The sequence below is a fragment of the Eumetopias jubatus genome, unplaced genomic scaffold (assembly GCF_037043125.1).
Source record: "Eumetopias jubatus isolate StellerSeaLion01/CBP00866 unplaced genomic scaffold, mEumJub1_p1.0 scaffold_8, whole genome shotgun sequence".
Lineage (NCBI taxonomy): Eukaryota > Metazoa > Chordata > Mammalia > Carnivora > Otariidae > Eumetopias > Eumetopias jubatus.
The window spans coordinates 130,606,130-130,627,845 of NW_028274814.1; the positions used below are offsets into that span (position 1 = coordinate 130,606,130).

The 21,716-nt window shown below is 42.5% G+C and overlaps 1 protein-coding gene and 2 pseudogenes across 3 annotated transcripts in view; 2 read left to right on the forward strand and 1 right to left on the reverse strand.

Moving 5' to 3' along the window:
• The window catches only part of RBFOX2 (RNA binding fox-1 homolog 2), a 280,863-nt gene that overhangs the window by 224,850 nt on the left and 34,297 nt on the right, over positions 1–21,716 (reverse strand). The gene's annotated exons all lie outside the window — the stretch shown is intronic.
• LOC114197522 (protein S100-A10 pseudogene) lies at positions 10,602–11,157 on the forward strand (annotated as a pseudogene).
• On the forward strand, positions 17,454–17,734 carry LOC114197523 (large ribosomal subunit protein eL43 pseudogene; annotated as a pseudogene).

Sequence of the window (21,716 nt, forward strand, 5' to 3'; positions counted from 1 at the left end):
AATAATGCAAGAATCCATTAACAGAACTTAAGGGATGACCTCAAGCTAAAATAGTTTACTACCTTGTTCATGAGATAAAAGAAGTCTATGACAGTAAAACTCTTTTATCTAGAAAATTTTCAAAGTCAGTACTCTGACCCAAAATAACAGGTAAAGGCTTGACAAGCTAAGAATTAAGCTCCTCAGCAAGAACCATAATTTCCCATGGTATTCATTCATTCAACCAACTTTTATGATGTGTACACTTGCTATGGTCCCATAGTCTAGGGACCATGTATACAGTGTGAAAAACTGACACAGTCCCTGCCCTCATGAAGTCTGTGGACAAATTGTGGACAAAAAACACTATACCAAGTAAGTAAGCATCTAGTTACAAATCATGATAAACTAAAGAAAACTGAGGTAAACGCACTTTAGGTTAAAGACAGCCTCCTTCAGAAGATGACATCTAACTAATGGAACAAACAATGAAAGGAGTCTTCCTGGTGATCCCAACCAAAGATGTTTGGTAGACTGACCCTGAGCAATTCCAACTCACTCTTCCAATTTCTCAGATTGCCTCCATCTCCAATCCATCCCTTCATTCTGAATGTTGTCTCTGCTCAAGCCAATCAAGATTTCACAGTATGGCCTCCTCGAACTAGAAACTACAACTGAGGGCCTCTCTCAGTACAGTACTGACAGTACCTGACAGTATTTACAGCACCTGTGCCTCCCAAAGACAGCAGAGAGCTGCCCAGGCAAAGCGGAAGTCCCAAGAGCCCCTCATGCAATCCCCCCCATGCTGCCACAGAAGATGAGTACAGGTGTTTCTCTGCCTCTAAATCAGAACCTCTGCCTTTCTACCATTTCAAAAGTGGCTCTTGTACAATTGCATGTGAATCTACAATTATCCCAGTAAAATTTTCAATAAAAAAAAAAGCAACTTTCAGAACCTCAAAGCCTCTCTATGAACAGTAATTAAATGGTTCGCCTCCTTCCTTTCTCCAGTATCAGCTTTTTATATATTAGAGGCATGAAGTCAGCATGCTGAAAAAGGGAGGAAGATGACAATAAAAATAAGTTTTAAATGATCTTAAAAAAATTTTAATCACTGCATTCCCCTTAGAAAAGAATTTTTTTCTGAGAAGAGTTTAGGACTTAGATATAACTCGGAGCACGAGAGAACATACACTGCCTTTGGATCCAGAATATAATGGGTTGAAGCGGTCTCTGACGCTTACTGATTATGTGACACTGGGCAAGAGCAGTTTTCTCCTCTGCAAATGGAGTTAAGGCCACCAAGTACTAAGTGAGGCAACAGGAGTCTGATACTTGGCAAATAATAGCCAAGACAAACAAACACACCTTAGCTGCCTTCTCTCCTTCACGCCTAAAGGGGGATTTTAAAAAATAAAGGTAAGAGGGAAGATCCTACTGGTAAACTGAGAACATTATTACAAGCACTGACGGTTAAAAAATACCAGGTAATTCTCCATTAGCTTCAATCCCATATTACTAAGAGTCACTCATGAGAAGGGTGACTATGTGACCTAGCTTAAGAAATCCCAATTTTAAACACTCCGACATTCCAACTAACATCAGAATATCCCAGAAATTCATGTATTTCCATTTCCCAACGATATCTCCCAGACAACCCCACTATCTAGAAAACAGCACAAAAATTGTTCACCAGACAATATATTCCACACATTTGACTCAAGAAAAAAAGTGATCACCATACTTACATGACAATAAAAGGGGCACTGAAAGCATGGACAGGTCAGGAAAACAAACCTACGCTGCTGGAAATTTTATGCCTACGTAGTATTTTTCAATATTCTATCTGAATAAATTCACATTTATGCAACAACATGGATACAACAGCCAAATGGATCAGAAAAAAACTATAAAGACCCAGATAAATCTCTGGGACCACATTCTGCAACCATCAGCTAGATCCAAAAAAAATGAGATTCAAACACCAAGCATACCTTCAAGTCTAACAGGCATCTGCACCAAAATAGTCAAATTTATTCATAAAATATATCCCACGTGGAGTCTGGAAGGCCCCTAAGAACGACTGTCCCTGCAGCAGAGCATCACCAAAAATCCTCTTGTAACCTATGCAGAACACCTCAGCAATAGCTAAGAAGCCGGCCAAATTCAAGCAGACATCAAAGCACAGAAGGGATGATCCTGTGGCAACAATGCTGGGATCTGAGTGCAAAATACCTTTCTATTCTACTGGATTTAAAATCACCGTCAAACTCTCCCTTTGGCAAACAACCAGAAAGGGCCAGTGACACTCAGTTTATAATGTAAACAAACCACCCACTTGGAACATTCTGAACCTTTTGGAAAGGGTACAGGATTGGGGGGAAAAAGAGAGAATGAATGAACGGATGGATGGATGGATGGTGGCTTCATTTTCCAAGTCGGCTTCACATTCTCATGTTCCCATTACCCACTGCCAGCAAATATCTCCCGGGTCCAGGAAAAAAGCCTTTCAGCATCTGCCTTTAATTTGGCCATTCTCCCCTCCTCCTCCCTTCCCCCCACCCCCGCCCTTTCCTCTTCTCCCCTCCTCCCAGCTCCCATCCCACAAGGAATAGGGAGGAACATACATACATATAGACAGAAAATGTTCCCTGCAAACAAATGGAGAAGAGATTAGAGAGGGAAGGGGATAGGATGCGGAGGTAAACCAGACAGGAGGAAAGGGCAGTTCACAGAATCAGGCACGAAGAGAACCCAAGATGGCTGCCCTTGAGCTCCAGCAGGCAGGGCTGTTTCTGATTAGGTGAGTACAATTGCAGAGCTGCACAGGAAGTGCTCAGGGGGCCCTTTTGGTCTGCCCTATCCCAAACACACTGAAAACCCTTTGTACTGTAGCAGACCCATCTGGAATCAGTTAGGACCAAGCTTCTAGCAGGCCTTCCCTTTAAAAACATAAAATGAAATGAAAACTCCCTAAAACCACTATGCTGAGCTTTCCCGCCTGCAACTTTCTCATCCCTTCCCCCCAAATCACCCTTCAGAGCACATTTCTCCATCTCCCATTCTGGGGTCACCTCAAACAAGAGTCCTATAAGAACATAAAGCATTCAGAGAGCTAGCATGCTCCTGGGGCCCAGGAACCCCCAGAAAATTACAGCATTTGTGTGACTAAAATACCTCTTTACACAATTTTGGGATTTTTTAAGTGTTATTTTTAGAAATGCAAAGTGGCCTACTTTTTTCTGCATTAAATGAAGCATATCCTTTATGAAACTTTTTCATCTTGTAACATCAGAGTAGAAAGAGTAGAAAGAGAAACTTTGGGATAGCTCTCCTAGCATTCAAAAGGGAAAATGTTTTTTCCACTCACATTCCTAAATTGCCAGTATTTGCTTCTGCAGAAATTCGATTTTTACTGATGCTTTCTATAAAAAAAAACAACAAAAAAAAACACAAGACTTAAGACTTCTGTGGTAGTATGGTAAATGCCTAGACCTAAGATCCAGGAGACCAGTCTTGATGGCCATGAAGTACCCATGTGGCTAGGAATAAACCACTTAACACCTTTCTGAGTCTGTTTTTTCACTGACAAAACGTGGGGGTACAGCAGACTCCCTAAGATTATTTCCAGCACCACTACCTCCTCAAATTCCACAAAAATAAAGAGTGCATACACAACTAGCCACCAGCTTCACCTAGGAATCAGCACTTCAAAGGAATTTTCTTACTGCTCCCAAAGACCATACGGAAAGGAGTTAGGTATGTGGTGGCGGAGAATGGGCAGAGCCTGTCAGCTAAGTACACTTTATTTTTTTTTAAAGATTTTATTTATTTATTTGACAGAGAGACAGCAAGAGAGGGAACACAAGCAGGGGGAGTGGGAGAGGGAGAAGCAGGCTTCCCACTGAACAGCAAGCCTGATCTGGGGCTCGATCCCAGGACCCTGAGATCATGACCTGAGCCGAAGGCAGACACTTAACGACTGAGGTACCCAGGTGCCCCCAGCTGAGTACCCTTTATAAGCCACATGCCCTATGTTCGTATCACTTAGCGACAACATAACCAAGGCAGGGGATAAAACGTTTAAAGGCAAGTACCAGGCTAGTTATCTGGGCCCAGCAACCTAATCAGAGAAGTATAGCACAGAGACCTGGAGAATTCAGTTCACAAAGAAACCACTGAAATACAACTCTGTTCTTTGTGCTTAGGAGCTTCTTATTTATTTAATTGATCTCAACAAATATTTATTGAATCTACCAAGAAGACCGGATTCTCTGGGGAATACAGAAAAAAAAAAAGAATTAGAAACTACCCATCTTCAGGAAAAGAATCATCTACTGGAGAGACACAGAGCTCTTAAAATATAATTTTAGTTCAGGACTTGATAACAACGTGGTAATTTTAAAGTACTATGAGATCCCTGACTGCTGCTTCCTCCGTGGGCCTCATTCTCTTATCTCTTATCTTCCTGCGTCTGTTAAGCTCTTAAAAGGGTTCTAATAAATCTGAAAATTATCAAAATTATTTCACCATGAAATTTAAAGGCTGGCATTATAAACTGCCTAAACTTATCACAGGGCTCATTAAATGTTTGATACTTTTTTTTTTAAGATTTTATTTATTTTTTGACAGAAACAGCGAGAGAGGGAACACAAACAGAGGGAGCAGGAGAGGGAGAAGCAGGCTTCCCGCTGAGCAGGGAGCCTGACATGGGGCTCGATCCCAGCACCCTGGGATCACGACCTGAGCCAAAGGCAGACGCTTAACGACTGAGCCACCCAGGCGCCCCTCAACACGTTTCTACCCACAGAGTGAGGGGCAGACGTACATACACCACCCCCCAGGCTGCAGCGGTCACCAGCGCCAGAGCACTGCAACCTGTCTCAACAGTTGTACCTATGGCAATCAGGGACAAATTCTTGACCCTAGGCTGGGTCCCAGGGATTAAGAACCAGCTGAGCAAGTAAAAGGTTCAGGATTAGAACTGCTTTGTGTCCATTGCCTTGCCTTCAGCCACGCCCTCAGCCACAACCAGAATGGCAGGCATTACTGCAGACCACATGTAAGGTCTTAGGCAAGAGGTCGGACCATGCAATACCTGTCTTTATTGCAGGTCAAGGTGACTGATGTTTCCTTCATAACTAAAATTGGTCACCAACAGGGGTCTAGTTCTTAGAGAGTCTGTTTTGCCATTTCTGATCTGGGAGTGGAGAGAAAAACAGTCCTATGAAACTGAGACCACTTTCTTTAATCTCGTATCCTAGTTAACCTGAAGGATGAGTGGGCTCCTTTTCCTGCGCCACTGCATATGGTGTCCCATTCTGGGTAAGCTCCCGAAAAACATAACCCTTCGGTGAGTTGAACCTCCCCCTTCCCTAAACTGGCAGGACTTCAAAGGCATTCAGAGAGAAGTAAGTGTCTCTGACATGGGACTCCAGAAACAGCAGGGTCACATTTCCTCCTGGAACGTGGAAAGCTGAACTGCAGGAGGTGCATCCCAGGAACCTGGCCCACCACTCCCTGAACACTAGCACATTTCAAATTAGGTACAGAGAACCTGGCAGCTCGGCTGACTCCCAAACCAGCTCTAAACAAAACTGGACTGGTCAGGATTCTTCGTGGCAAACAGCAGTAGAGAGGGCCAATCAAAACTCTCGGCCCTGCCAAAGAACTGCAGTTTTTTCCTTAAAGGGAAAATACTTCAAGGTACGGGTTCATGTGTGTGTAGCTGTGAGGAGAGAAAAGGAGGTTTTCGATTTTTGGAATTTCTGCCTTCAGTTAACTTAATTTCTGTAAATTCCGTCTCCCATATTTGTCCTCCTCTAGAACACCAGCATCACTGCAGGGTGTAATAAAAAGCAAGTGAGGACTCAGCAAAAAGCCAACCATAATCCAAACATAACATCTGACCAAAGGAGGCACAGTGTGCCTCCTCATCTTAGGAGAGAACTGGGATTCACCCTTCTTTACTGCTACCACTTGAGGGCAGTTTGGGGACTCCTCCCAAAGATTCTTCTCACCTCTCCCTACTGCCTCTTTCCCTTTCTCTGACCCTGTCTCCCCCGCCATTCGGAACTCGGAGTCCACCGCAGTGTGACAGCATACTGTATACTGATGCACAAGCATCTCAAGAGCAGAGACGTGGCCCAGTACACGGCAGGGCTGCACGAACGACTTGCAGCAATTCTGTTCGTAAAGTTCTAATCCATCATAGAATGGTACTTTTATAAAACGCCATAAAATTAATTACTAGAAAAAACTGAAATTTTAAGAAACAAAGACAAAATACAAGCCCAAACTTGTTATCATTGGATTTGACACTCATAAAATTACTCTGTCAAATTGTTATAAAAGTTTCAGTGCTCACAATCAGTTTCTGTACCTATCTTGTAGTGAACTGGTAAGAAACCACTGGGGAAGAATGCTGGTCTACACAGGACACCATGATTAGCCCCAACATAGTGAAAAAACACCAAGCTTTGGTGCCACACAGGCCCAGGGATGAATCCCAGTTATGACTTTGGACAGGTTATTTAATTTCTCTGAATCTCAATTTCTGCATGTATAAAACAGGAATGTAATATCACCAAATACTTTGCAAAGTTATGGAAGGATCAGGAAAATGTAATGGCAAGGAGCCTAACACAGTGCCTGAATTAGAGCAGGAATCCAATAAAATAATAACTATTATTATCAGGTTTTTCCAGATATTTCCTTTCACCATTCTCTTTTAATCCAAAGGCAATTCTAATTCCAGTAAATCCTAACCTTGAGAGTATTTTCATAGCTAATTATAACAGCAAAAGCCAGATCTATGATCTCTCATTGTCTTTAGTATCCTTTCCCTTTGGGTGTCAGAAAGAACCAAACATTCTTGCTGTGCCAAAAATGCATTCCTATTTGATTTCTAGTGTTTTCTGTTTAACCCAAAATATATTCCAATTGGATTTAAAGTCAAACTCTTACCAATCACCAATTCTGCTGTCATTCCAGTTTTGTTATATTTTACTAAGTATTGAGAAAATACAAGAAGAGTATTTACAAATTATGTAGAAGACATGCAGAATAACAAAAACAGGTCACCCTAGCTTAGTCAGAATTCTAGCTTTTCCCCCTCCCTCTCATGCGCTGAGGCCCTTCTTCACAGCTGTTCTCAAAGATCTGAATTTAAGTCCCAGCTCTGCCACTTCACAACCCCCATAATCTTCAGAAAGTCACATCCCCTTGCGAAGCCTCTCTCTTTTCTGCCAAATGAACCCCTGGCTGGATCTCACCTAGGTGCAACACTTTCAACACAATCCACGTTAAAGCTCCCTGACCCCTCTCATGCTCCTTACCTTTCTACTGTGAACAGTTCTAGCAGCCATTCTCCCACCCTGGAACTGGCTACATTGGACTCTCCCACCAAAGACTCCAGCCACCATCATCACCCCTCGTATTTTTCCATCAGTCCTTCCTTTCTTTTCTCAACAAGCACCCTCAGTCAGTCACTGGGAGGAGGCAATTAAGTCCACTGTATCCTCCAGGATCTCCAACTCCCCTCAAGCCTAGATTGATCCTCTTACCAAGATTACTCCTGGGTATTCACAGCATAAAGGCTATATGGAAAGCCCCAAAGAATCCAGTCCAATCTTTCTACATAACTATAAAGTTATATAAAGAAGCTATATTTATAACTTAAAATGACAGAATGGGAAAAAATATTTGCAAACATGTAACTGATTAAGGATGAGAAACAAGAGTATATAAAGAACTCTCAAAACTCATTAAGACAACAAACAACCCAAGACACCTGGGTGGCTCAGTCAGTTAAGCGTCTGCCTTTGCCTTGGGTCATGATCCCCTGGCTCTGCAGGGAGCCTGCCTCTTCCTCTCCCTCTGCCCCTCCCCCACTCATTCTCTTTCTCTCTCTCTCAAATAAATAAAATCTTTAAAAAAAAAAAGACAACAAACAACCCAATTTTTAAAATGAGCAAAAGGTTTAACAGACCCACCATCAGAGATATGGATGGCAAAAACTAATGATGTAATGTATGGTGATTAACATAACAATAAAAATTTATTTAAAAAATAAATAAATAAAAAGAGATATGGATGGCAAATACGCAAATGAAAAGATGCTCAACACCATTAATATTTAGGGAAATAATATATATATTTTTTTATTTGACAGAGAAAGACATAGCGAGAGCAGGAACACAAGCAGGGGGAATGGGAGAGGGAGAAGCAGGCTTCCCGCCGAGCAGGGAGCCCAGTGCAGGGCTCGATCCCAGGACCCTGGGATCATGACCTGAGCCAAAGGCAGATGCTTAACGACTGAGCCACCCAGGTGCCCTAGGGAAATAATATTTAAAACCACAGAGATGCCATTACATACCTATGAGAAGGATTCAACATTTTTTTTAATTGACAATACCAGATAATGGAAAGGATGTGGAGCAACTAGAACTACTTCATACGTTCAATGCTGATGGGAATGCAAAAATGGTAAGCCACTTTGGAAAACAGTTTGGCAGTTTCTTAAACATGCTTAAGATATGACAGCAACCCTACTTGTGGGTATTTACCCAAAAGAAATGAAGACACATGCCCATACACATGAAGGAAGGAAGGAAGGAAGGAAGGAAGGAAGGAAAGAAGGAAAGAAGGAAGGAAGGGAGGAAGGAAGGGAGGGAGGAAGGGAGGAAGGAAGGAAGGGGAGAGAGAAAGAGAGAGAAGAGAGAGAGAGAGAAAGAAAAGAAAAGATAAGATGGGGCACCTGGGTGGCTGGGAAATTGGTTACACCAAGTAAATAAATGAAGTAAGTACATATGCTGAGGATGCTGAGGATAAAAGGAGCTAAGTTTTTCCCTACTTGAGAATATTTTACAAAACTGGAAAGAGGTTGGCTGGACTTAAGATGGAGTTATCAAATGAATTCCAGTTTTATGATCTAAAACTCATGGTTTTACAATGTAAAATCTATAACATATATATACACACACACACAGATATATATATGCTCACACACAAACATCATGCATGTTTGCACATTCACCTAGGAATACAGAAACAGTCACAGATGTACATATATATGGCATGTGTACATATATATACGTGTATTTTCTGTCTGCTGAGAGAACCTAGAGGTAGTGACACCCCAGCAGCATGTGTACACCTTAGCACCCAGATTTTGGTTTCTAATTACTATCCTCCATTTAAAAGAAGCAGGGCTCCTTGGAAATGGCTGATTCCAGGGCTAGAGCAGGAAAAGAACAAAATAACCTTGGAAAATCTTGTGCCAGCAAATCAAGAAATGTCCCATGAACGATGGGGTCAAGCCAACAGAACAAAGGAGCCAGCATAAAGCAGGTCCCACTAGCTAAACTGGGGACAGCTTAAGGATCAGAATATAGAATTACAACCTATTACAACCTATTGAATAAAATAGGAATCCATGAATCTCTGCTGACAGAAATAAACAAGTAAATGAGAAAACTTTTTTTTTTTTAAAGATTTTATTTATTTATTTGACAGAGAGAGAGAGACAGTGAGAGAGGGAACACAAGCAGGGAGAGTGGGAGAGGGAGAAGCAGGCTTCCCGGTGAGCAGGGAGCCCGATGAGGGGCTCGATCCCAGGGCGCTGGGATCATGACCTGAGCCAAAGGCAGACACTTAACAACTGAGCCACCCAGGCGCCCCAAGAAAACTCTTCCTTACAGTGGAATGCCAACTAATAAATACAGACAGACTGACAGAAACAGAGAATCACCATCTGGCAACTATCCCAGGAAGGAGTTGTCTGTGGATGCTAAGGCTGTGAGGCAGAGGTCTGGTGAGCAACAGGATAGTGGTACAATCTCAGACTATCTTTGCACAACATAATAATCAATAACAAACAGAAAAATGATGAATTTAATCTGAAGAGACGTGGCAAACACCAACTTAACCAAGTGATCAAGGTTAGCATCACTGGTAGTGGGACAGGTAGACCTCATTTGCCTCCAGGTGATACACTAAGGGCACAGCATATTCCTGACAAAAATGATACGACAGTTGTCACGAAGAAACAGATGGACCCACATCTAGAACTTCAAAATGTCAAGGACATGAAAGAAAGGCAAAGAAGACTCAGAACTGTTCCAGACTGAAGGAGTCTGAGGAGACATGCAACTAAATGTAACACCTATCCCTAGAGAGGACCCTGGACCAAAACAGAGAAAAGACATTACCGGGACAGCTGGCAAGATGTTCACTGGCTGTGTGGATGGATGGTGACAGTGCACCAATACTGCTCTCCTCATCTGGAGAGCAGATCCAGGCTATGTAAGACAGTCCTACTGGGGGAATACACACTGAAGTGTTTCCCAGTGAAGGGATATCAGATCCGTGGCTTGCTCTCAAAATTTAGAAAATAACGATAAAGAGTGTGCATGTACACACACACATAAAGAGTGGACAGGGGCGCCTGGGTGGCTCAGTTGGTTAAGTGTCTGCCTTTGTCTCCCCTGCTCAGTGGGGAGTCTGCTTCTCCCTCTCCCTCTGCCCCTCTCCCCCACTCGTGCTCACTCTCTCACTTGCACTCCCTCTCTCTCAATAAATAAAATCTTTTAAAAAAGAGAGAGAGACTGGCCGTGCGTCCCAGCCGCGCCTCGGGCCAAGGTTTCAACAGACCTCACCAAAATGCCATCTCAAATGGAACACGCCATGGAAACCATGATGTTCACGTTTCACAACTTTGCTGGGGATAAAGGCTCCTTAACAAAGGAGGACCTGAGAGTACTCATGGAAAAGGAGTTCCCTGGATTTCTGGAAAATCAAAAAGACCCTCTGGCCATGGACAAAATAATGAAGGACCTGGACCACTGCCGAGACGGCAAAGTGGGCTTCCAGAGCTGCTTCTCGCTAATTGCTGGGCTCACCATCACATGCAATGACTATTTTGTAATACACATGAAGCAGAAGGGAAAGAAGTAGGCAACATGAGCAACACTCCCGCCCGCCCAATGAGAGTTCTCCCGCAGGATCTCTAGGAATCTGTCCCACAGCTTCCCCCTGTATAAAGGATTCCATGAGCAAATCGGGACCCTCAGAAAATGTACAAATAAAATCCAACCCCCATTTGAGAAGCAGAGAAAGAAAAGTCAGGTAAGCTTTTGATTTTTATATTGCTTGCACCCTTACCCTCAATAAACAAATTCCTTCTTCAGTTAAAAAAAATAAAATAAAATAAAAAATAAAAAAATAAAAAAGAGAGAGAAAGTGGACAATGGAGCAAACACAATAAAATATTAACTGGGAAATCTGAGTAAAAGGAATATAGGTACTTTGAGAGTTTTTCTTCTATTCTGGGGGCTTTTTATTTATTTTTATTTTTTAGTTGTTCTGGCAACTCTTTTCTAATTGTGAAGGTATTTCAAAATAAATACTTGGGGAAAAATAATAGCCCTCCAGTGCCAGGAAGTGTGCAGGGCACAATATCTTTATCTTCACAATAAAGCTGATACTAAAGCTCAGAAAAGTTAAAACCTGGTCGAAGGTCCTCCAGCTAACAAGTGCTGGACCCACTCTGACTGAGGTCTGCCAAATTTGAAAGCTTTCCCTCTTCTGCACCATACTACCTTGTTCCACAAACAGCTAACCACTGTGTACTGAGTGACACGCAAACATGTGTGCCGACCACTGAGGATGTAAAATGAATCAGGCCGTCCCTGCTCTCAAGGAAGTCAGCCTAACAGAGACAGACAGACTTGTAAAGTGATAAAGGGTTAAAAGTGCCATGGTTGGTCTTTACTTCTGTACGTAGGAAATGTTGTCCCTCACTCCATCATAAGTTCCGAGTGACCCATCAGAGGGGTCACACTTTGCGATGTATAGGACAAATAGACCAGTGGCCACAATGGAATGTATTTAGCTCATGTGAGTGAAAGGTCCCTGTCTAACACACACACACACACACACACCCTCTCTCTCTCTCTCTCTCTCTCTCTTTCTCACTCACTCCTCCAAGGTCTAAACAGCCCTAAAGAAAATAAGGGGGGTGGTAATACAAGGATATTTGAGGAGTCTCAAACTACTGTTCCCCTTAGGTTTATATCATCCCCAAAGGTAGTCGATATTTTGCTTAAAGGGGTCCTCTTCTAAAAAGTAGTGGTTGCGATGGGATTAGGACTTAGGACTGTTTGGCCCAATTGCGATACTGGATTCCTGCCAGAAGTCATACTCTTAATTTCTAGTGGTTTTCTCCTCAAAGCAGAAAAATAACTATTATACATGAAAAACAGCAAAGGTCTGAAGCTCTACCAATGCATCAAGAATCAGGTTTACTTGGCTCCCTGCTCCAACGACTCTGAAAGCCAAATTTACCCCCAAAGGAAGTCGGTTTTACCATCAATTATGTGTAAATTGTTTTTTTTTTTTTCTGGTTATAAACCAACTGGGGACAGGCGGGATGCAGTGCCTCTTGGTGTTGTCCTGAGTTTTGCAGGTAGCTTAGGTTCAGACCCTACATCACTTCAGGGAAGGGAAGGAGGTGGCACAGGCTACACAGCGGTAACGCAAGAGCACACGTGACCGCCACTGCCTCCAGAAAACACAGTTTCGCAAGGGAGACAAAGAGCGCTACGGAACATCACAGAAAGAATACCTTCTGGACTGGAGTGAGAAGAGGGAAAGGTTTCCTTAAAAATGGTACATCAAATAGCTGAGATCTAAGTAACAGGAGAGTTAATATTAACCTAAATTTGCCAGGTTTATGAATTCATGTGTGTTTTACTTGGTGGAAAATTTTCTGAGCAGGCAGGTAAAAAGCCATACAAGAAAAGATATGTCCAAAGGCAAGAAGGGCAAGAAGGGAAAAGAAACAGCAAGGGATTCTACCTTGCTGGGACATAAATACCAGGAAAGAAGCCTGTGGAAAGCCTTTAGTAGTGGAATAATAAATGTTTAATTATCACAACAACTCAGCAATAGCTCTTATTAGCTCTAGTTTACTAATGAGAAAAGTGGCCTGGACAAGGTCACACAGCAAAGAAATGGCAGATTGGGGGTGCCTGGGTGGCTCAGTCGGTTAAGTGTGTGACTCATGATTTCGGCTCAGGATCATGAGATCAAGCCCCAGGTCAGGCTCTGTGCTCAGCGGGGCGTCTACCTGAGATTCTCTCTCCCTCTGCCCCAAATCATGCTTTAAATAAATAAATAGATAGATAGATAGATAGATAGATAGATAAAATCCTAAAAAAAAAAAAATGGCAGATCAGCAAACCCATCCTCTTTCTGTTTCACTCCCCTCGGTTTTACCCAGAACACGACTAGAATTTGTCAGATTCCCAGACAAATCACCTTTCCCCTGGATCACTAACCCTTGGTATCTAACACTTTTGAAATCCAAACACTCACCGAAGTTAATTTTAGCTCCATTTAGGAGTCAATCCCTCACTAAAATTTGGTGTACTCATTTTTTTTTAACGTTTTCACCAATGTGGATTTCAGTAACAACAAAAAAATTGTTTTCCCCTGATGCTGCAGAGGCCCCCAAAAATTTATGGCAGCACTACGATGACAGCCCAGACAGAAGTCCTTGTACGCTCTGTAACGCACAGCACATCAGCACTGACTTCAGCTGGCAGCGGGAAGAGACAGCAGTTAGGATCCCACAATTACCCCTGTAGAGAAGCACACGAAAGGGAAGGCAGGAGTAGGAGCTACAGTAACAGTAACACAAACAGCCGTCTGTGCTCAGAGCCCGTCCTGCCAAGAGCTTTTAAACACCCACGTCCCTATGCCTCCCTTTCCCCGCCATGCAGGTGGGCCCATTCCTCTCCATTCTTCTCCAACCCACGTAATTCCAGAGGAAGAGATAATCCGCTGCAGGGAGTAGGAAGCAAAAAAAACTGCGGTACTTTTGCACACAAAAGACGACAGAGGAAGAGTCCTAACTCCCTTCCCTGTGTTCTATCCATTAAGCCAGTATTTCCCTATTTCTTCCATTGTCTGAACATACAGAAATGTCGCTCCTGTTACAACCCCCAGGTCCCTGCCACCCACGCTGCCCAGGCTGGATTAGGTGCCCTCTCCTGGCCATCTCATCGCTCACTCACCTTTCCCCCTGCACTCACCACACTGCACCTCTCCTCAGCATCAGTCCCCCCCGCCTCTATACTGAAAGCTCCCAAGGACAGGGACTGTCTCTCTGCCTCCCTCCACATCCTCAACAGCCAGCACAGTGCTAGGCATTCAGGTGCTGAGAAGGGTCATGTGGTGCACACAAGAACTGCAGAATGAAACGGGAAGTGGGCAGTGGGAGAGGAAATGGTTGGAGAGTAATCTGAGGTCTGAGGATCCAGGATATCTAAATAGAAATCATGGTACAGCCTCTAGACTGGACGAATATGTTGAGTGCAACATTTACATTAAAAAAAATCCTTTAACAGTCGCTAATAGATTTATGACAAAAGGGAAAGCTGAGAGTATCACGAAAAAATTAAAAACTAACCACAGTTATTATTAGTGTTATGTCCCCCAAGGCAGGACAGCAGCGAGGAGTGCAACAGTCTACAAAGGTACCACAGCCCTCCCACCCAGCTCCCGTTCTCACAAATAGCTCTTCACCGCTCTTTTTTGTTTTCTCTTTTCTTTTTCTGGAAACTTTTTTTTTGCCTCCCACATCCCCTTCCCCTTCCCCTCTCCACTCTCCCAACAACCTCCCGGAGAAAACAATGACTATGTGCAACACCCAAGAACGCTCAGAAAGACATGGCCCCGGTTCTCCGAAGTTCATCCTGACAGCTGCCGGCATGAGGAGCACTTTGTTCCCAATGTAGCAGACTTCAGCTGGGTGACAAATGTGGCCAGGAACTCCTCAACAAGGTGCTGGGAACCATGGAGGATCTCAAAACCGTTCTTGGGTGCCACACTTCCCCATCTGCCCGCAACTCTACAACGGCAAGGTTTCCAGCAGGCTCTCCTCGGACGCTAACCCAGCCACGACACTTCCTCCCCAGGGACACCCACTCTCCACTCCTCCTTACCACGTGTACTTGTCAAAACCCCACAGAACCCGACAGAAAGGTAAGACAGGGAAAGGGTGTGATAAGGTCCTGGGATTCTTTCAATTCAAACCCTTAGCTGTACTTTTTCTTGTTTGTTTTTTGTTTTTTGTTTTGTTTTGGTTTGGTTTTTGCTACTGAAGAAAACTACATAATTACTAAGAGGTGCTGATCTTTACTAAGATTTTACTTGCAATCACTGCAATATGATGTCAAAGCTGAAAGGAACCTCAGAAAAAATGTCATCATATCCCCACATTTCACAGATGGAGAAACGCCCAGAGAAGTTAAGAACTGCCTAACCAGTTACACAAAGAAATCCCTAGAATGTCAGATCCTAAATGGCCAGAGTTGTATCTAATCCATCTCCAGAGTCCAACACAGTATACAGCACTTAATAAATGGTTGGTAAACTGAACTAAATGAACATAACTAATAGTGGGAAATCTAGGACTATGACCCACGATGTTTTACTTCAAGAACAGTGTTTCGGGACGCCTGGGTGGCTCAGTCAGTTAAGCGTCTACCTCCAGCTCAGGTCATGATTCCAGGGTCCTGGGATCAAGTCCCGCATCAGGCTCCTTGGTCAGCAGGGAGCCTGCTTCTCCCTCTGCCTTCCACTCCCCCTGCTTGTGCCCAATCACTCTTGCGCTCTCTCTCTCTGACAAATAAATAAAATCTTTAAAAAAAAAATAAGAACAGTGTTTTTTCATCACATGTGACTAGAAAGCTGGGATCTCTGAATGATAATTCATGGGGGGGAACAGCATACCCCATGGAATTCAGACTCTCTCCCTCCTCAACAACTAGGTATACTTCCTTTATCTCTGACACCACCTATAATTCCAACTTCTTTACATTCTAATCGCTCTAAAAATCATACATTTCTAAATTGATTTCCTAAAATACCCCTTCTCTCACACTCAGAAAATCTTTTAATAACTCTCTTCAATTACTTTCTTCCCAAGTTTTTATTTAAATTCCAGTTAGTTAACATACAGTGTAATATTAGTTTCCATGCACAATTTAGTGATTCAGCACTTCCATACAACACCTGGTGCTCGTCAAGACAAGTGTGCTCCTGAATCCCAATCACCCATTTCACCCACCCCCCTTCCCACCTCCCCTCTGGTAACCATCAGTTTGTTCTCTACAGTTAAGAATCTGTTTCTTGGTTTGCCTTTCCTCCCCCTCCCCGAATGTTCATCTGTTCTGTTTCTTAAATTCCACATATGAATGAAATCGTATGGTATTCACCTTTCTCCGATCTTCAATTACTTTCTTAATGACTGTCCTCTTTGGCTTCCCCCCCCCCTTATACTTCAACTTACCACGAACTACAACTATCTCCCTTCCCTTGTGTTTCCCTAAGTCAATGGTTCTCAACCTTGGCTGCGTACTGGAATCATCTGGGGAAGTTTAAAAAAATATGAATTCCTGGGTCCTACTACCAGAGTTTCTGACTTAACTGGCCTAGGTGGGGGATGGCCAAGGAATGAAATTTTTCTAATGCACAGCTCACTTATGTTGAGAGCCTCTGCCAGATACCCTCAGAAATTCACTGACTGGTCCATAAAGATAACCTGTTCTGGATTTGCAAAATACTAGACTGAAGGCACATTAGAATCACACCCTTAATTTACATCTGTCATATAATACTACTTTAGTAAATATGCCAGTGAAGTTTTATAAATCACTAATTATAATGAATGGCCAGTATCCTGCTAAAAGACTATGGAAGAGAGGGAAAAAGTTACACTGGAGTTTCTGACTCAGAAACACATTTAGTTTATGATTTTTTTTTACCAAGGACCCAGAGTCCTTCAAATCCACATGGTCTGTTATCAAAAACAGCTTTTTGTGGCCAACCCCAAAGAAGCACAAGAACATACCATGTATTTTCATGACTCTGTTCATACCGATATTTCTGTCTGGAACACCCTACCCTTCCGCTGTCTGCATGGAAAACTCCTATTTGTCCTTCAAAGCCCAGTTCAATCTATTGCTTCCTTTAGTCATTCATTCATCAAAAACAGAATCTACTCAGTGTCAGGGATTTTTCCCAGGCAATGGAGATACAACACTGTACAAGACCTAATCACTGGTCTCACAGTGCTTACATTCTACTTAGGAAGCCAGACAGTAAACAAGGAGGCAAATTAAAATAATTCCAAATGGTGGTTAAGTGATATAAAGAATATAAAGCAATCTAACAGTACAGAGTAACAGTAGATAGTAACTTTCCCCAAAAGCAGACTCATTTGGTCTTTCGAGACTGAATCAAGAACAGGGGGATTTACCATATTCCTTTTACATTCCCAGCATTCACTCTTAGTACCTACACAATGAATATTTTGAATGAATAGAAAACATACTGGTAAGAAAAGAACTTGTTAAAAAAAAAAAAAACCTGCAACCTCTCTGGCCTCAGACCTAGTTTGCGGCGACATGGCTAAACGCACAAAAAAGGTCGGAATCGTGGGTAAATATGGGACCTGTTATGGTGCTTCCCTCAGGAAAATGGTGAAGAAGATTGAAATAAGCCAGCACACCAAGTACACTTGCTCCTTCTGTGGCAAAACCAAGATGAAAAGACGAGGGGTGGGGATCTGGCATTGTGGTTCCTGCATGAAAACCGCCGCTGGTGGCGCCTGGACCTACAACACACCACTTCTGCCATCACAGTAAAGTTGGCCATCAGAAGACTGAAGGAGTTGAAAGACCAGTAGAAGCTCCACCATTTAAAACATTGCTAGCCTATAATAAATGAATTAATTTATGTAACAACAACAAAAAAAGGCCTGCAGAAATAAGCATCAAAATCAATTGAGTCAAGAAGCATGAATCCTCACCTAAGTTTTTCCCACTACGTATAAGATTTGGGACCAATCTTTCTCTCCTCTGTAAAATAAGTTGACTGGTTTAGAGCAGGATTATACTGCTCACCAGAGGTAAATAAAAAATGAAGTGCACAGGCAGAGGCTGTGTGGTATTGGAGCAAACAGGTTCCTATAGGGAAGAGCCACTGTGCGGATGCGAGAAAGTCCACCCCACAGGAATGCAGGCCCACTGTTGCCCTGAAAAGCCAGGAATCTGGATTTCATGTGTGTTCTCCCAGTGTTTAAATATTAAATACACATGCCTTCAAAATACCGTGTAAGCCAAACAAAACCCCATGTGCAAGGGCCAGACCACAGGCCTCCAGTTTGCAGCTTCTGGACTAGACCACTCTAAGCCCTTCTAGTCCTGACAGGGCTCTTCAAGGAGGTATCTTAAAAACACTGAAGAGACAATAGGATTAGAGAACAAAAAGAGAAAAGCACAGTCTCCGTTCCCAATGTTCCAATCAGATCACAGAAGACTCTTCTTCATAATTCCTCAGGCAGTAATTTCTTGTTGCCCAGAAAGAATATTATGTGTCCTGGACAATAAAAAGATCAATCCCAACCTCTCCTTTAGATTATAAAAGCAGTAAGTCCATTATATTTTTAGTGATCTGGAGTGAACGCTTGTGCTTTTGCCCATGTGTGCTTAATAAATATTCCTCTATTAGGCAATCAGGAATGCTTCAACAGAGGCACAACTCATGTGCACGCACGCACACACACACACACACCCCACACAAAGCAAGGAAATCAATTATGCTGAAGACTGGCAAGATGCCCCAAAGACACAGCAGGAATTTGATATGAACAGCAGGATGAGGAAGAGAATGAATAATTCAGACTCCCTGATTCACTTAACAAAGTTCTGTCAAGCACAAGCTGAGACCCATGGCTTGTGGGCTGAGCTCCCTCATCTGAAAGGCAACGCTCCCTCACTGAATGGAAAGCCGACACTGCCTGTCCTGAAGGTGGGAGAGAGAAGAAATGACAAACTTGCACCGAGAATAAGTCAAGTTATTTTCCCAAGAGCCAATTCATCATAAAAGACCAAATCTAACAGATGATGTTTTCTTACCGTCATTAGCAGAGAAAAAGAACATGCATATTTTATTTATGTCCACCCTTTAAGAAGGCCTCCATTAGACTAGAAAGCCAAAGTAAACAAGATAATGGGAAAGGTGAAAGAAAAAGTATCAGCCAGAATAGCTAAAACTATACAGTCATCTTCCCAACCCCTACTGTCCTCCTTCCGAGGTTGAAGCAAGTTACCAACACGATCTTTAAACTAGCAATGATGACTGATTTATCAACTATTCATCAAATGCTTAACCTAAAATTCTACATTATTTTTTTTATTTTTACACAGGCAATTCTGAAAACAGATTCAGATCTATCCTGAGAATTAATCAGTCCTTATAAACTCAGTCTGTTGGAAACCAGGGTTTTGTGTGTACATATATATATATATGTATGTATATATAGTAAAACAAAACAAAACAAAACAAAAAACAGAGCTGCTACATGAACGGCCTAGGGAAGAAAAAGAAATGTGAACCGACTAACCTGTTTTCTTGTGTCTCTACGATAGGGTTGGTGTTTTATCTTCCATTTTTGGTTTTCAATGACAAGAGTGAAATATTTGTTATCATTCAACATTTAAATCACTCAAATCTATGGTACTCACTGATGCAAGTAATTCCTTCAGTCTCACATCTGTGACATGTTACTTGTAAACCACATACCAAGAATGCATTAACTCCTGAGGGCCCTAATACTAAAATTGTGTTGATACAAAAATCAACACAATTGAGCACTAAGACTGTGAAGACAGTGTCTCTATGCAATAAACAGATCCCAAGGGGCATCTGGGTGGATCAGTGAGTTAAGCATCTGCCTTCAGCTCAAGTCGTGATCTCCGGGTCCTGGGATCGAGCCCAGCATCAGGCTTCCCGCTCAGCAAAGAGTCTGCTTCTCCCTCTCCTTCTGCTCCTCCACCCCCTCCCCGATCCCTGCTCATTCGTGCACGCTTGCTCTCTCTCTCTCTCTCTCTCAAATAAATAAAATCTTTTTAAAAAGTAAAAACAGGGGCACCTGGGTGACTCAGTTGGTTAAGTAAGTGCTTTCAGCTCAGGTCATGATCCTGGGGTCCTAGGATCAAGCCCCGCATTGGGCTCCCCGCTCAGCACAGTCTGCTTCTCCCTCTCCCTCTACTGCTCCCCGTGCTTGGATACACACACTCTCTCTCCCTCTCTCTCAAATAAATAAATAAACAAATAAAATCTTAAAAAAAAAATAGATCCTAAATATTATACTAGTTGAGTAGCAGAACAGTCTTATCAAGAATTACTATCACAAAAAGTGCAGTCAAGAGTAAGCTCACACTCTTTTTTTTAGAAGATTTTATTCCTTCATTTTGAGAGAGAGAGAGAGAGCATGCACACAGGGGGAGGGGCAGAGGGAGAGAGCATTCCAAGCTGACTCCATGCTGAGTGCAGAGCCTGACACGGGAGCCCGATTCCACGACAAGATCATGACTGGAGAAGAAACCAAGAGCTGGACGCTCAACCGACAGAGCCACCAAGGTGCCCCAAGAGTAAGCGCACATTTCTAAAAATCATTTTAAAAATTATCCTGATTCCTCAAAGTTATCAAAAGCAACAAACAATTTCTCCAAAATTCCAATGGCTGAACAGGAGGTGTTTCAGCCCTAAAAGCAAAGAAGAAATAGCATTTTAAAAAAGTAATTAAGGGGCACCTGGTGGCTCAGTCTGTTAAGATCTGCCTTAGGCTAACATCATAATCCCAGCTCCCCCCAATGGGGCTCCCTGTTCAGTGGGGAGTCTGCTTCTCCCTCTCCCTCTGCCACTCCCCTGCTTGTGCTCTGTCAAATAAATAAATAAAATCTTTAAAAATAAATAAATAAATAAACAAACAAACAGCCTGCTCCTTCTGGTGACCATAACCAAATTTTCCTACCTGCTTCACGTCAGCCCCTAAGGAATTAATCTATCACCCCATCATGAAGAGCCATGTGATCCAAAAGTAATGGTTCCACCCAGAGACCCCCATGGAGGAGACAGTGATTATACCAGATGGAGACTGTTTGACCACATTCTATGTTACAGATCATAATTCAAGAGTTCACAAGTCAAGCTTCTAAGGGTCACAGACAGAAAAGGGCCTCTAATTTCCAAACGCTTCATGACAGGCACTTCTAGAAATTAAATAATATAAAGTCCTACCTGCTATTTCTTTTGTCAAAGAGCAAATAAGACTGCTGTTGATCAACTTTTAACAAGGCAGAAATGGAGAACAATCCTCCCAGAATAAGAATAAAATTTATTTGTTGAGTTTAGAGCAATGAGGATTATTTTTCTTTTTCAAATCTCCCCAAATGATGTTAACGGGCAGCCAAAACTGAGAAACATGGGTCCACCTAAGTTCTGAAACAAGCTAGCTAGGGCGGCCTAACTAGTGAGATAAGGATAATATATTCAAAGGAGGTTTTTGCCTTTGCATATGACTTTGAAATGATTATCTCTAGCAAAAGAACCAAATGCCACTCAGTGATCATTCACCCTGAAAATCTGGGACATGTATCCAACACAGATAAGGTTCTTTCAGTTCTAAAATCCTATAATCTCTCCAACCATTAACCATCCAGTAAGTATTGGGCCTACTATATACCAGGTACTGTGCTAGATGATAGGAATTTAAAAAGAAAAAGATCAAAGCTTAGTCCTTACCCTCAAGGAACTTACAGTTTGGTAGGAATTCAAAGTAAAGAGGCACTTGCATACAGTGAGGTAAACGTTAGAAAGGGAAA